At 35.3% G+C, this 17,218-nt stretch overlaps 1 long non-coding RNA gene across 1 annotated transcript; it reads left to right on the forward strand.

Moving 5' to 3' along the window:
- Positions 1-5,607: 5,607 nt before the first annotated feature.
- On the forward strand, positions 5,608-15,764 carry LOC137653210 (uncharacterized). Its single transcript, XR_011046431.1, has 3 exons — positions 5,608-5,714; positions 14,226-14,387; positions 15,205-15,764. It is a non-coding gene; the product is annotated as an uncharacterized lncRNA (long non-coding RNA).
- The last annotated feature ends 1,454 nt before the right edge of the window (positions 15,765-17,218 follow it).

Consider the following 17,218-nt stretch of genomic DNA (forward strand, 5'->3'; position numbering starts at 1 on the left):
TCATCCCCATCAGGTTTGCCAGAGAGAGTTATATCACTGACAAGAAAGCGGAACCTTTGTCTGTCGTGATATCGTCGGCGATACCGAAGCGGGTGATCCAACTCAATAGAAGAGCTTAGGTGCTTTCTTCGAACATCGAAGTTGCCTCTAAACTTCTAGTGGAGCAGTTGACAATTGTCTGGAGGTATCTTGCAGAACCTGAAGGCGGCAGAGGTCCCACGATGTCGAAGTGGATGTTTCCGTATCGTTTCTGTGGTTATGAAAAATCACCGACTCCTGACTCAGTATGGCGGTTAACCTTACTCCTCTGGCATTTGATAAAGGTTCTTACCCACTCACGGGTTTCTTTCTTGATTGCATGCCAGATGAATTTCTCGGATAAAAGACGGGCTGTAGTGCGACCTGAAGGAAGTGATAATTCGTGGATGACGTCGAAGATCTTCTTTCTACAGGCGGCGGGAATCCATAGTCATGGGTGCCCCGTGCTTGGATGGGAATCCCGGTGATTGTCGAAGTTCCGGCTTGAAAAGGTAGGGGAACTCCTGAAGAAGGGCGGCATAGGGCTGCGCTATGATGGCAGAGATTGGTGTGATACTTGTACCAGCTCTTAGTTGGTGGGTTCGGTATGTCCCGGTGTCGATGAGGCGTTTTTCTGTGACATTAACTTATAGGCCATGGTAGGACAGGGAACCAGTGCCAAGGAGGGGGTGTCTGACGTCACAAATGGCGAAGGGCCAAGAGTAAAATCAGCAATGAATGATTAAAATTTTAAGCACCCTAGTCCAACAACACTGTATTGGCGATCCGTTGGCGGCGATGAGTGAGGGGGCATTAATGCTAGGCGCCCGGTGTAGGTCAGCCTGTGAGAGAGGGAATATTGATTGCAAACAGTCGGTATCAACCATATGCCTACTGTTGGATACGGAGTCGAGGATGTAGAATCCGATCTTGCCATGATCTGCTACAGCGTCTACGGTTGATGTCGGCGGTGTCTGGCATCAGAATTTCTTCGAGAACGGTCAGGGTGGCCCGAACATTCTCTGCGTTGCTCCCAAATTGCTGGTGGTAGAAACACCAAGTCGCGTTCAGTCTATGGTTCATCTGCATCGGCTGCTGTGGCTCCTTCTTCACTACGGAGAGGATTTCAGCGTCATCTGCAGAGGGTGCCACCAAGGAGTCGAGGGATGAGAAGCTGAAGGAGGATGATACGCCAAGGCGGGAGGCCTTGCGGGCTTTGTTTGAATTCTCTGCCCTCTACAGGAGTTAGTTCATCGGCAGGATGTCGGTGTCGGTGAGCTGGGCTCTCACATCCTGCAAAAGGCGTTGGAGGAATATTTCGCAAGATAGGCTTATTTCTCCTCATCGTCCATTGGTGTCAGTTTTTGGTATCATGAGAAGTCCAACCAGTTCATCCCCTGCTTCTACGGGAGAGGTGTCGTCCTTAGGTGTATTACTGAGATCTAGGATCTTCTGTGCCCTTGCCGGGACAGAAAGCGAGTATATTTTGAGTGGGCTTCTGGCAAAGTGGAGATCTTATCAAATATCTCTTCAGGAATGGAGGTCATTACGGTGTTAGCTTTGGCACAGGGTTCGTTTAGCTTGGTTCCCCGAAGAGTATTTCTGCCCTCAGGAACCAGGAGGCAGTGTTGTGTTGTGAGAAAGATGGCTTCTTGACTTTGGGCGCAGCTGAGTGGTTGCTTGATACGATGGGAGGGCTGGTTTCATCATGGTCAGTTGATGCATCGGGCCAAGGGCGTGAGCTGGTTATGTCAGATATACTCATCTTTGGTGCCTCATGCAACTAAGTGGGATAAAGCCAAAAGACATTATTGAACGTTAATGGCAAAAGGGAGAATTACGAAGGAAACACAGCAGTAATTAGTCTGTTAATGGGAAGTCGACACTGCTATGTGTTTCCAACATCTCCGGGACACCAGTTGTGAGGACAACAAGACGAGCAGAGATAGACTGACATTTTACTGAACATGCAACAGTCACTATATTACAGAGTGCAGATGGATAAGTAGCCTGGGAAGGAAACATTTCCAATTGCACAAAATCTTTTATGTTTTCATTCAAATATAAACTATAAATACCAAGGTGGTAGCCTAATGAAATATACATTACTATACATAAAAATAAAGCTCTCGAAGAGCGCAACGTCGTTTAACAGAAGTCCACTGTTTGGAATAGATAATAAAGTTACAATGTAGAGAAAAGAATCCAGGTTGAGGAAACACGGTAAGTAAGACGATTTCCTTACAGTATCAAGATCATTCACCTAACTAGTTTTAAAGAAAACGTATCTGCCTGACGAGTATGAGAAAATTTTGCCATTATTGGGAATTTGATAATTCATAATTTCACATAGGCCAAAAGATAATTGTGAAAATAAATAAAAATATATAAAAAAATACAATACAATATCAGGAGCACTGAATGGCCTTCTGGTTACTAGTGCTTGGCCATACAGTGAAAATTAAATAGGTACAGTGCCTACAAGCATCATCAGTAGTTCATGTATAGAGAGAGAGAGAGAGAGAGAGAGAGAGAGAGAGAGAGAGAGAGAGAGAGAGAGAGAGAGAGAGATATGAATGTTTTTTTTTCGTTTTATTAATCTAAAATCTAAATGCCAAGAGAACGTTTAAATACTTAGGATACGCCATGGTTGTACATACACTTACTTGGATTCCTGTGGTTAAATCATACACTTTTTGAAGTATTGGAAACAGTTATTTATCTTTTCCATTACGGTTATTTCATTAATCTTTCTAACGTTCATTCTCAAAGAATTCTAAAATTTTATATCTGGAAGAGAGAAAAAGAATGGTTTTCATCAAAACCAAAGAAAACGGAGAACGCTACTACGACTTTAGTAAAAGTAGAACTCTAGTGGAAATCTGGCTCTCTGGAATTGTCATACACATGGACATTGTTAAGTGAGACACTCCTTGAATTACTTGGTATTGTTTAAATATTACTATACTTTATATATTATAATAAGCTTAATTAATGCTTTACCTCATCATAGTATCAAGTTCATTCACATAATTAGTTTTAAAGAAAACATCTGCCTGATGAGTATGAGAAAATTCCGTCGTTGTGGATAGTTCGATAATTCATGATTTTATATAAACCTAAAGATGAGAGTGAAAACAAACACAAAATATAGAAAAAAGGGGAAAAATACAAAATTAGGAGCACTGAATGGCATTCTGGTCACCAGTGCTTGGCTATAAGGTGAAAATTATATAGGTACAGTGCCTATAAGCATCATCAGCAATTCATGTATACACTATGTACGGTGTCAAACTGATTCATATGAATCGTAAATAAAAGGCACTGTTTTTATGCTCACGAAATGAGAGAGAGAGAGAGAGAGAGAGAGAGAGAGAGAGAGAGAGAGAGAGAGAGAGAGAGAGAGAGAGAGAGAGAGAGAGATGAATGTTTTTTTTAATCAATATATATTTTACGCCAAGAAAACGATAAGATGCCTAATATATGTCATAGTCATACATACGCTTACTTTGATTTTTATCGTTGAGTTGTACACTTTTTGAAGTATTTGAATCTACAATCTATCATTTTTATTATGGTTATTTCATCCATCTTTTTTTAACGTTCATTTTCTAAGAATGGTATAAGAAAAAATTGAACTCGTTTATAAACATGAAAATAAAATTCTAGACAGGAAATTTATGACAAAAGTTTCACAGTCCGTTTCGTTTTCAGCTAGTGATATCTCTCTCTCTCTCTCTCTCTCTCTCTCTCTCTCTCTCTCTCTCTCTCTCTCTCTCTCTCTCTCTCTCTCTCTCTCTCTCTCTCCTGTGTTACAAAGTCTATATATTTAATCGAAGTAATCTTTTTTTGGAAGAGTAACACACATTATGGACATAATAGGTGCCGAACAATTGAAAAGTTTTAATTATTCTACATATGGGATTTATTAACAAGCCATGCAGCTTTTTTAACATTATATTCTTTCAAGTAAGTTCTTCCAATTTATTCCAAAATTGTGGGTATTTTTCAAGTTTCATCTTGGCACCAAATTATATCCCAAGCCCCACTTCTAGCTATATGGTTTAATTAAATAAACCTATCCACCAACATTTTTTTTAAAAGGGAAAGAGAATGTCTTACTACTCAGCAGTAAAACTTCAAAAAGGATGAGCGAATTCCAAAACCATTATTATTATTATTATTATTATTATTATTATTATTATTATTATTATTATTATTATTATTATTATTATTATTATTATTGCTAGCTAAGCTACACCCCTAGTTGGAAAAGCGAGATGCTATAAGCCTTAGGGCTCCAGCATCAAAAATAGTTCAGTGAGGAAATGAAATAAGGAAATAGATAAACGATATGAGAAATAATTAGCAAATAAAACGAAAAAAAAAAAACAGCAACAACGTCTAAACATATATTTTATGAGTAAACTATATAAATATTCATGTCAGCCTGTTCAAAATGAAAAAGAAAAAAGGGCTTTTGCTGTAAGCTTGAACTTCTGTGATTTTACTGATTCAACGATGGGACTAGAAAGATCATTTCACAACTTGGACACACCTGGAATAAAACTTTTACAATACTGTGTAGTATTGAGCCTCATGATTAAGAGGGCTTAACTCATGGATTTGACCTGTTTTTATTCCTATTACTCAGTTTATACCTCCGGTCCCTCATGTCATTTTGTAATTCATACACATGACCCACTCACTTTTTATCAGCCAAAAGATTTCTTGTTCATCAACTTCCTTTCATAAATAATTTTTATTATATTAATTTCGTTCAATATCTCATTCGTATCATTTATGTTTTACCAAATATTACATCACTGATAAAAAAATCATTAGTAAATGGCAACGTGATAAGACGCTAGAATTCGAATTTTTAATATAAGGGAAAAACTTAAGAAACAATACCAAGTGTCATATATTTATCATAATCCTTACGTGGACTCTGTAACGTATCAATGTTAACTACCAGTTACATGACATAAGTCTTCAATTGGACTGTTATTGACTAGTTATTTCTTGAAGACTATTTGAAAATATTAGACTGAGTAGATAACATATTTTTATGATCCTTTTCCTACTATATTCTTGACTGCATCTTTCTCTGTAAAGACACGGAATTCTTTGGCAAGTGTGTAGTGTTTTACTATCGTAAGTATGAAGTTTATTTATAAAGTTTAGTATACAGTGCGTACATAAATGTTAACTATAATACATATGCACTAAAAGTTTTATTAATTCACTATGCTGAAACGTTTGTCAAATATCAATATCATGTCATGCAAAATTAGTCATTCATTTTAGTATTGCCTTTAGTAATTTGCTGTTAGCCGTTTTCTTTCAGTAGCTTCCCTCGTTCCAGGATTATTTCGCTCACTTTCTCTTGTATTTATTTCCATATATTTTAATGATTTAATCCTTGATTAATTGCTGATAGTTTACACAAATTATAAGATATTATTCTTAGTTTATTTGAGATTAGTGAACGTTATTCTCTCTGATGATTTTAAAAGTTGTTATTGTTTATAAAGTTTGTGATTTTCTGAGAGGATATTAAAGAGAACTTAGAGAAGTAGCCGTGTGGGATTCAAGTTGAATGAAAGTTACTGTCTAACCTTTAGTGATTCATAGTAATGTCCCCATAGTGGTCATTTGGTGCCCAAACCCGGAATTAGAACTATTAGTACCCGGTAAGAACTATCAGTAACTCTTTAGAAACTGCACCCAGTGATATAGTTATAATGGAGCAGTTACATAGGGCAAAGGCAGCGGCTGAGGCTGGGTGACTAGAGTTAGTAATAGAATTGATACCCTACTAGTTCGAGACCCACCTCTTACCTCAAGTGAATTAGTAGAAGCTCTTGAAGAGATGGATAAAAGACTCTTTAAACTAGAAGAAGTGCAGGATAAATTAGAAATAGAACTCAAACCTGAGGAATTAGAAAATTACTTAGAACAAGCAGATCGTGCACGGCATAGGGCTAGGCAGACTAGGCTGCCATGTGCAAATAGGCTTATAGATTTTTCGGCAGCAGGCATCAGTGATGACGACCGTGGAAGTTCTGCAAGTGCAGCATCCATTCATGCAAGGCTGCCAAAACTAGAATTACCAAGATTTGATGGCGAAATAACCCAATGGTAGAGTTTCTGGGACCAGTTTTCGTCCTACATAGACAACACATAGTTATCAGTCATTAGTAAGTTGACCTACTTGCTATCCCTGTTAGACGGTCCTGCCAAGGATGTGGTGCAAGGCGTGCCACACACCAGTGCCAGCTATAGAACAGTTGTCGACTTATTCAAGGAAAGATTTGGCAAGTCTGAGTGCATTATTCATGCACATGTCCAAGCTCTTTTTTCCATTCAAGTACCTATCAACCAAGGTAAGAGCTACACAAAACAACTTTGAAGACTTCGGGATGAAGTCACAAAGTGTACAAGAAGCTTAGATGCCCTTGGAGTAACAGGCAAGCAGTGTGAGGTTCTCCTAACCTCTATGATTGTGTCTCGGCTTCCAACGGAGTTAAGGTTACAATGGTCAAGAGAGTGTAGTGGCCATGAAAGTGATCTTGAATGGTTTTTAGAGTGGCTTAAAAGTAAATTAGAAGTGCTAGAAAGAAGTGAGATGTATAGAAAAAATAACCCAGCTTCTGGGCCTCATGTTAGAAATGTGGAAAGAACGAATATTAATAGTAAAGATGGCAAAGATAATTTGTGTACAACCTCTGCCTTACATGCAGTTTCTCAAAGTGAGGGTTCAAATTGTGTTTTTTGTACTAAGCTAAACCATACATATGAAAGGTGTCACAAGTTTTTAGCATTGGATGGGCAGCAGAGGTATGATAAGATAAGAGAATTAGGCGTTTGTTTCAAATGTTCGAATAGGGGCCATATTTCTGAAAATTGTAAAGAAACGTGTACTAAGTGTCAAGGTGGCCTTAATGTAGTAATGTGTGGCATTAAGCTGAATATGGCCCCCCAAAACAAATGTAGAAAATGGTGATCATGTGGCACCTCCCTCAGCTAGTATGTTGTCAGGCCACTATAGTAATAAGACTGTATTACAAACGGCTAAGGTAGAGGTAATGAATAATAAGGCAAGTTTTGTCACTGCTAAATTGTTGTTCAATAGTGGTTGTGATTGCTCTTATCTTAGTTGTAAGTTTACAGAAATTTGTAACCCTGAATGGATAGCTGGGACTGATGCCCCTTAGAGTAGCTTTGGTGGTCATAGCTCTGGTAAGGATATAGAATGTAATATTTACAAGTTGAATGTCTTGGATAATAAAGGAAAAATTATTCCCATTTTTGCTGCAAGTTTTCCAAAGTTATGTAACCCCTTAGTTACACCAATAGTTCCAACCCACATCCTAGATGCTTTTAGTCATTTAGATTTAGCAGATGACTTTGATGATAGTTCTCCTTTAGAAATAGATATTCTTATAGGTCTGGATTACTACTGGAGCTTCATGAATCCTAAAGATGCTGTACAAGTGGGGAAAACTGTTGCCATGAGTTCAGTGTTTGGTTGGGTTTTATCGAGAAATGTAGACAAGGGGCGTAATTTTACTAAGGTTGTAAGTACGTCTTCATTATCAGGCTTTGTGTCCTCATCTCCTCAGCATATCAGGGGTGTCCGATGCTGATATGTCATATTTTTGGGATTTAGAAACTATTGGTATTACTAGTAAGGAATGTAAAGAAGATATCAAGGAAAGTGTAGTTCAAGACTTTGAAGATAAAATAGATTTTGTAAATGGCAGATAGGAAGTTCAGTTACCTTGGAAAAATAACAGTATTAAGGATTCACTGATGAGTAATGTAAATCAAGCAATGAAGAGATTAAATAAGCTTTTGGTTAGATTGAGAAAGATGAAGATTTAAAGGATGCGTATATGAAGGTTTTTGATGAATATGTGTCCTTGGGGATAATTGAGGAAATTCCCTCCGAGGACTTGGTGTCACAGGGACCCATTTATTACATGCCTCATAGACCTGTCGTTAAATTAAATAGCAGCACTACAAAGATACATCCAGTTTTTTTATGCTTCTGCGTAGGGGCCTAATGGAATCTCGCTTAATAATTGCCTGTGGACAGGTCCTTCTCTAAACCCAGATTTAGTGGAGATATTGATTAGATTTAGACGTTGGGTGTACATGATCTCTGCTGATGTTGTTAAGGCCCTTTTACAAATTAATGTTCACAGTCAGGACAGAAATGTCCATAGATTTTTGATGCCAGGTAAAGATGGAGTAAGGCATATGAGATTATATAGAGTTGTTTTTGGCAACGCCTCAAGCCCCTTTCTACTAAATATTGTTGTTAAACACCATTGAAGCAATTACTCTGAATGTGAAGCTGTTCAAGATTTAGAGATATGTATGTAGACAATTGGTTTAGCGGAGCTGATACTGTAGAAGAAGTAGCAACTAAATTTAAGACTGCGTATGATATTTTGGCTGGTGCTAATATGTCCCTTGAAAAGGTTTCCTCCAATAGTGTAGTAATTGCTTTTAAATTTAAGGACAAAATGCAAACTTTAAGTGATGATAAAATTAATATGGTGCTAGGCCTTAAATGGTCAAATTATGATGATAAAATCTCTTATTGTGGTCTTCATCTGGGTCCTAATTTAGAAATTTCATTTACAAAGAGAACTGTTTTGAGTTTGATAGCTAAGATGTTTGATCTTTGTGGGTTTATCAGCCCCTTTATACTGTATACAAAGATAATATTCCAGGATATGTGGAAGTTGGGGATTTCTTGGGATGACAAGTTGTCAGATGAAGTAAAGAGAAAACTTAAGAAGAAGTGGATTGATAGTACTAGAAACTTTACTTCCCTAGCTATAAGGTGATGTTATTTTACTAATGTACCTTGGAAGAGTATTGAACAAATTGAAATACATGGATTTGGAGAGGCCTCTGAGAAGTGATTTGGTGCATGTGTATACTTAAGGGTTTGTCTTGGAAATTATTGCTAATCTTCACTTGTCATGTCTAAAGCTAGAGTAGCACCAATTAAGAAACTCACCCTTCCTAAATTGGAATTAATCGGAGCCTTATTGTGTGCTAGATTGTTGAGATTTGTCGGAAGGGCTCTGGATTTTAAGATCAAACATGGGATTTTATGTTGGACAGATTCAACAATAACTTTAGAATGGATAGAGTGTGATTCAGTGACGAGGGATATGTATGTTAACAACAGAGTTAGAGAAATTCAGCACTTGACACCTCCGAATCACTGACATCTCTGTAGTGGATCAAATAGACCGGCTGATTTGATGACTAGAGGGTTACTAGCGGGAAAGTTTTTTGGAAATAACCTTTGGTTTAATGGTTCTTGTAATCTGTCGGATCCTACATTTAGTATTCAGGACGGTGATAACTCCATTACTGTTAATGAGACTGTAAATAATGAATCTGAAGACCATTAGTATGTTCAAGTGTCCAGACTGCAACTCCCATGTTTGATGCTGAAAAATAAACTAATCTTAATGAGTCAATAAGAATTGTTGGGTATGTTCAAAGGTTTATAAGCAATTGTAAAGAAAAAAGGGTCAGGGGTTGCTGTGAATACTGGTGGTTTTACTACTGAAGAATTAGATAAGGCTAAAGCAAGGTTGATTTATGTAGTGCAAAGAGAAGCTTTCCCCAGTGAAATCCAAGCTTTGTCTGATAAAAGGTTGATTCCAAAAAATTCAAAATTAAGAAAACTGGATCCATTTATTGATGATAAAGGTATTGTGAGGATAAAGGGTAGACTTCATTTTTCTGACTTGAGTTATAAGTCAAAACACCCAGTCATTCTTCCTAAAGGACATTTCTCCAAGCTTTTAGTACAGTTTCAACATAAGTTTCTTAAATATGCTGGTGTAAACAGCATTGTTTCATCATTAAGATTCAGTTTTGATGTAACTGGTGTAAGAGGAATGGCTAAGACTGTTGTACAGGAGTGTGTAGATTGTTGCCGGCATGATAGCCGTCCTTATAGTCAACCTGCTGCCCCCTTGCCTGATTTGAGGGTTACTCCAGCACCCGTCTTTGCAGTTACAGGTATAGATTTTGCGGGGCCAGTATTTAGTGCTGATTATTCAGGAAAGAAATTATAATATGTTGCTTTTTACTTGTGCTATAGTTAGAGCAGTGCATCTGGAACTCACGGAGTCCATGTCATTGGTCGATTTTATGCGGTCTTTACGGAGATTTGCTGCTCGTCGAGGTATTCCGAGCGTAATTTATTCCGATAATGCCAAAACCTTTGTCGCAGCCTCCTCGGAAGTGCAGAAGGTATTCGGGCACTTAGGCACTTAAATGGAGGTTTAACGCACCAAGATCACCATGGTGGGGAGGTTTGTTTGAGAGACTTGTGGGGTCAGTTAAAATAGCCTTGAAAAAGACTTTGGGAATTAGATAGGTAAGTATGAATGAATTAGAGACTACTCTTGTAGAAATTGAGCCATGCATAAACTCTTGACCTCTAACCTTTGTGAGTGATGAGCCAGACTTTGAACATTATCTTAACCCTTCTCATTTTATTCTTGGTAGGAATATAACTTCTAAACCCTCTGTTGACATTGAACCATATGTTTTAACTCCAGATGATCTATGTGATAGAGTAGAAATTGGAAATAAAAGGTTGGAACAGTTTTGGAATGTGTGGAGGAAAGATTATATAGCAAATCTACCTCCTGTATTTAAGGGGTGTAACCAAAAATGTGGATTGAATGTTGGTAGCCCTCTGCTTGTTAAAGAAGATCATATGCCCACATTACAGTGGCCTATTGGAGTCATTGTAAATGTATACCTTGGAAGGGATGGGTTGATTCGCAGTGTTGATGTTAAAATTAGGAAGGGTATTGTTAACAGATCAATACAAAGACTTCATGATTTGGAGATCAATGCTCAATTGAACCCTGGTTTAAAGAAGCCCCTGTACATGTAAATGATAATTCTGAAATGGATATTGTAATAGATGATAGGACAGCTGAACAGAATCCTAATGGAAATACTGTTGTTGATGGTAACATGTATTCTAAGAAGGGTCGTCAAATTAAAAGACCTTACAAATTAGATTTGTAAATGACATGCTTGAATAATTTGAGTTGTACTGTTACTTCAGTTGATGGTACAGTATGTTATAAACTACAGGATTGTTATTGTTCCTATGTTAAAATGGGTTGTCCAAAACTACAGGATTGTTATTGTTCCTATGTTAAAATGGGTTGTCCAAAAAAATATCCAGACACCCACTCATCTACTTATTGTGAAAATTGTTAAGATAAGTGCCTTTGCCCTTATGGTGGGGAGAATGTCAAATATTAATATGTCATGCAAAATTAGTCATTCATTTTAGTATTGCCTTTAGTAATTTGCTGTTGGCCGTTTTCTTTCAGTAGCTTCCTGCATTCCAAAATTATTTCGCTCACGTTCTCTTGTATTTATTTCTATATATTTTAATGATTTAATCCTTAATTAATTGCTGATAGTTTACACAAATTATAAGACATTATTCTTAGTTTACTTGAGATCTGTGAATGTTATTTTCTCTGATTATTTTAAATGTTGTTATTGTTTATAAAGTTCGTGGTTTTCTGAGAGGAAATTAAAAAGAATGAGGAGCCGCGTGTAATTCAACCTATGAAAGTTACTGTCTAACCTTTAGTGATTCATAGTAATGTCCCCATAGTGGTCAATGTTCATTGGTGACTGCCCAGGGCTTGTCTCTAGTCAGGGGATCTTAGATTAAAAGTCATATCCACCAAAGTCTGACATATGTTTTATAGATATTATAAAATCTGAAATTCCCTTATTCTGAAAGCTGGCAGATTATCCAATAACGCAAGAAAATTCAGAAGTTGGATTTCAATTGTCAAAAGGAATCCGTAAATCTCCAAAGTTCAAGTGTCTTTAGATTAGGAGGCAAGGATATCTAAAGTTATTGCTATTTGTGTTGGATACTGTTCTTAATGGATCTTTCTTGACTTTTCCCAAGGTAATGATTTAAGCTTTTTCATTTACTCTTACATAACTCCTTTAAGGTGTGTAGTCATTCAAGATGTTCCTGAATTATAACTTACAACAGTAAACATAGGGCATAATTTACTTTTTTCAAAATATATATCTTTACAAATTTTAGCACTGATCATAATACAATATAGTTCTTACCTTGTGGATGAATTATTCCTGTCGTTGTTTTTAGCTTTGGGAGCAATATTTCAAAATTGATTATCGAAGTATAGTTACTCTTCTTTACTCACAGCCACTGTTTTTCTAAATTAAAGTCCATAATACTATTAACTTTTTATTGTTTTGATTGGTAAATATATTTTTGTTCAATTCATGTATAATCCAGCCTTCTTAATAAATACTATGACAATCTGAAAGTAGGGTAAATAAACTAATTGATTATTTTGGACCAACTTCCCTAATATAGTTAGGGTAAGGACCTATTTTTTTCAAAATGCTATGGGCTGGTATCTGATTTAAAATTACTGTAAACTTTGTGCAGAGAATAATTAAAATAAGTTTATATTAATCGTCGTTGACTTTTAGGCAAAAGGTTACCCCAAAGTACCATCTAAATGACTGACTTAACATCCATTAAGTTTTCATAAGATATTAATTACAAGTTTAAAAATTCATTCCAAAGTATTCAGTATTTGAAGAAAATAATTTCTTTCAGACAAAAGTCATTACCATGGGAAGACCTTTAATTCGTAGAATTTACTCTAATTTATATAAACTTGACTTCTGAAAGTGATTGCTAACCAATAAAGTTCTCTTACATGAAATTTATTGCATGTACATAGTTATCAATCAGGGAAATTGCTGCATACTATATGAAGTTATCTTGAAGTACATGGAGGTAGTTATGTAAACAATACCTGTGCTCTGTGTTCATTACACGTAAATCATTTGTGCCAGGAATTCGTTACATATAAACCATTTTTATAAATGCATATAAATTACTTAAATGGAGTTCATTTCGAAATATGGCAGTTCATTTTCTGTAATTTTTTTTTTTTTATATCCCAGGAGTATATATCATATATCCTACATTATATACGTCAATCGAAAGCTGTTTTCTTGGTCCTGTAACACGAAAAATTACTGTACTTTGCAGGACCTACAAGATCTGTTTGATGTATTTATTAATGTTTTAAAAATATAGTACACACATGATCATCGTTACATTCTGAAACTCAGTCTATCGCAGCACCTCGATAATTTTTTTTTCAATTCCTTGAAAGCCTTGTTATCTTCAATAGTTCAATAACCTGGTGAAGCATGTTAAACAATCTTGCGGCCGAATAATTTAAAACTCAAGATTCTAAAATGGAGGCACATCTTGGCTCCAGGACCTTTAAACTATCCATAACTATTATCTTCTTAACACAATTAGCAACTATTCTTTAAAACATCCTAGACGGCTGGTTCCGATAATTTTACCTATTGGACATATCTTAAATTTTTGCTAGCTTTAATAGGCAACTAATGTAGATTTGGCTGTACATTGGTAAAAATTTCTAGGGATGGGGCCCCTTTTTATCAATGATGGTCTAGAGTTCATTGTCTTTCATAATTTCATAAATTGCTATTTGATTGTTATAATTGTTCGATACAGTAGTCGATGTTTGTTATACCGTAATAGTTAATCTCGTTTCTTTGTAGATTACACATCCATTTATTTTATTTGTACAAAAGAAATGTTTTTACGGTGATATCCAGCGTCTCTTACATTATTTCTTTTATAGCTTGAAATAATCTTCAAGTTCATTAAATGTACATATTTTTTTTTTTTACCATTTCATTGCATGGAAATTGTTTCGATTCCAGAACATAAAGATGTTTTGAGCAGTTTCAGGGTTTAAAATTGAAAATGTGTCCATTACTTTGATGCTACTGCTTTTTGCCTTAGATTAGCTTAAAACTTTTCCAACTTCTTGATTAGCTTAAAAAACTTTTCCAACCTCCTTAAATTTGAAGTTTGTATTTTCGTAAAACCAGATTTACCTCAAAATTACCCTGAGAATTACATTAAAATCTTGCAAATTACCTGAAACTAGTGTAATAACCTCAAGGGTTTAAACTCTGCTTATGCTTTCTAAAATTTATTTCACAAAAGAAATTGATTATGACCAGATGAGGAGACCCTGTGATTATTTTAATGTTTTATTTGTACTTTATATCATTACCAGAGAATGCCTGACTACCAGATGAAGAGTTGTCTCATAAAAGACCAGTCTTCGAGTGAGCCAAATGACTCCAAACTTGCGAAGTTGATAAGCTCTTGCATTGCCCTTATTTTCCTTTCGTGCATATGTATCCAAGGTATTCGGCATATCGATCGTATTAAGGTGGTAAGTTAATTATAGGATAAGGCTATTTGTGTTTATTGGGTATTTTGGAAATATACCTTTTTTATAAGTTACTTGGATGGAGGGCAGAGTACGGGGTTTATATACTATTTGTGCAGCATTTAGTACTTAATGGTGTTTATGGTAAATCAAAATGAACATATACGTAAATATGGTAAATCCTAGTTCAAATATATGTATTGTTGATGATGATTTTTCATTCCACCTTAGTTTTTAACACATCTACTTAAATCTTGGCCACCTACTAGCACAAATGATATACAGAGAATTTTTTTTTTCCTTCATTAAGCTTTTTCACCTAAGTATTGGAAATTTTATATTTCTGTTAGACCTGGAACATTGAATAAATCTGCAGTATTTGACTAATATTTGAAATATTTAAAAAAAAAAAAAATAATATAAAATATCAAACTATCTTCAATTGAATCTTCTAATGACTAAACTCACCAAAATGTTCCAAAAGAGGGTAACGCCATCAGTTACGTAACGTGGTTTACTGTAGTAACTTACTTAAAGATGTTTCCACCACTCCTTTGATACTTGAATAAATCAGCGTTTTAACATACTTTCCTTTTTTTGTTTTTTTTTGAAGGGGGGGGGGGAAACAGTCATGTCTACCATATAGGACCTATTTAAAAAAAAAATGATCCTGGTGAAAATGAGAGATCACTCTACATCCAACACTTACAGAACAATACTGAATGCCCTTGCCCAGCTTAGTGCCTGCCTTTATGGAATAAATGACACGAACCTGTTTCTGAGATTAAAAAAAAAAATCTCGTATTTTTCTTACCTTCAGATCTGCAGACGCCTCTGGAATAAGGCGACAACTAATTTCCTCCTGGCACCGCTGCGAGCATTGGCTTACCTCGAGGCGATTGCGCGAAAGTGGCTTCGATATATCAATTTCTCGGAGACTTTGGATGACTCGAAGAAACTTTTTGTGACCTTTATTGTGGCGCAGGAGACGGTTACTATTATTGGATTATCAGATAATAGCTTTAAGGATAGCTTTCCTGATCTGTGGTTTTCTTTTTAAAAGTTATGAGCAAATATTTGTCCAGTTTGAATGGATATTTTAAATTTTATGATGTACATGATATATGCATTGAAATTGTTATTTTCTTATAGTGTTCATAGCAAAAGCTAAAATTGCTCTCTGGTACGTTTTTATCACACCGAATATTGAAATTTTACCCTTTATACATGGCAATATAGTTATGGTAGTTTTACGCATGTGCAACTTAGAATGAACAAAAATTGTTTTATTAACGTTTTGCCCTTATTGCTTATTTATCTAAATGAGTAGTGTAGTAATATATAGCTGTTCTAGGAGAAGGACACTTCAAAATCAAACCATTGTTCTCTAGTCTTGGGTAGTGCCATAGCCTCTGTACCATAGTCTTCCACTGTCTTGGGTTAGAGTTCTCCTGTTTGAGGGTACACTCTGGTATACTATTCTATCTCATTTCTCTTCCTGTTGTTTAGTTAAAGTTTTCATAGTTAATATAGGAAATATTTATTTAAATGTCATAGTTCATAAAAGATATTTTTTTTCCTGGTTTCCGTTCCTCGCTGGGCTATTTTCCCCGTTGGGGCCTCTGGGATTTTAGTATTTTGCTTTTCCAACTAGGGTTGTAGCTTAGCAAGTAATGATAATAATAATATCTTTTGTTCAATAAGACCTCATGTTTTACTACATAGATGTTAATGAATTGGTTTTAATCTTCTATAATCAAGAAATATTCTAATGATAGTACAAATGATCGTAGTTTACAGTCATTAGAGCTCATTAAAACCATATATTTGAAGGGGTTCTTTTATCCTGAGAGATAGAGAATATTTTTTTTTTTTCCTTTTGGGAACTATTGATATAACTGGCTTATGGATTCATTTAAAGTCGTATCTTTGGAGACCATTTCTTTTATTATTATTTCAACGTGTTTTTAAGATATAATGGGTGAAATGACTGATGTTAATTTTTCAATGGACTCCTCTTGAAACTTTAATTTCCAAATCATTTATATGGAGATGCTATGATACTTTTATATACTAACATTTCCAAGATATAGTTATGGCAGCATTCTTTATACTAATGTTCTACATTATTGAATATCTTTCACAATGTTTTGTATTTGCAGAGAGATTTAAATATTTGTATGTATTATTAGCGTTTTACGGTATCTAAATATTGTTAAATGATATAGAGAGCATTGTGAGAATTATTAGCCTTAAATATTTTCAAAATGTATCTCAATTTCTCATAACACTCCTAATTGGTATTCAGTAACTATCGAGTTGTGTCTTCTAATAATGCGGAAGACCCATCAGATTTATATATATATATATATATATATATATATATATATATATATATATATATATATATATATATATATATATATATATATATATATATATATATATATATATATATATATATATATATATATATATATATATATATATATATATATATATATATATATATAATCCTGCCTAAAAGATGGCTAAGCTGGCCAGCTACTGTCGGGCTTACCAGCCTAAAAAGGAAATTGCCATGTACGAGCTTGGATCCTGCATGCTGGTTTGAGAAATAAACCAATTAATATGATGTAAGAAACTTGAAGTGAGAACTAAAAGGAGAGACTGGAAATAACCTTCAGTGCAGTCAAAGGTGCTATCAGCATTTATTATCTCAGTCATTATTTTTTCATGCCAGTTTTTTCCTTCTTTTTCTAGTTTTCCTCTTCAAATATCGAATGTCCTTTTGGGTGTCAGGATATCATTATTATATCTGCCGTGTGTTATGC

The sequence above is a fragment of the Palaemon carinicauda genome, chromosome 14, assembly GCF_036898095.1.
Source record: "Palaemon carinicauda isolate YSFRI2023 chromosome 14, ASM3689809v2, whole genome shotgun sequence".
NCBI classification, from domain to species: Eukaryota; Metazoa; Arthropoda; class Malacostraca; order Decapoda; family Palaemonidae; genus Palaemon; species Palaemon carinicauda.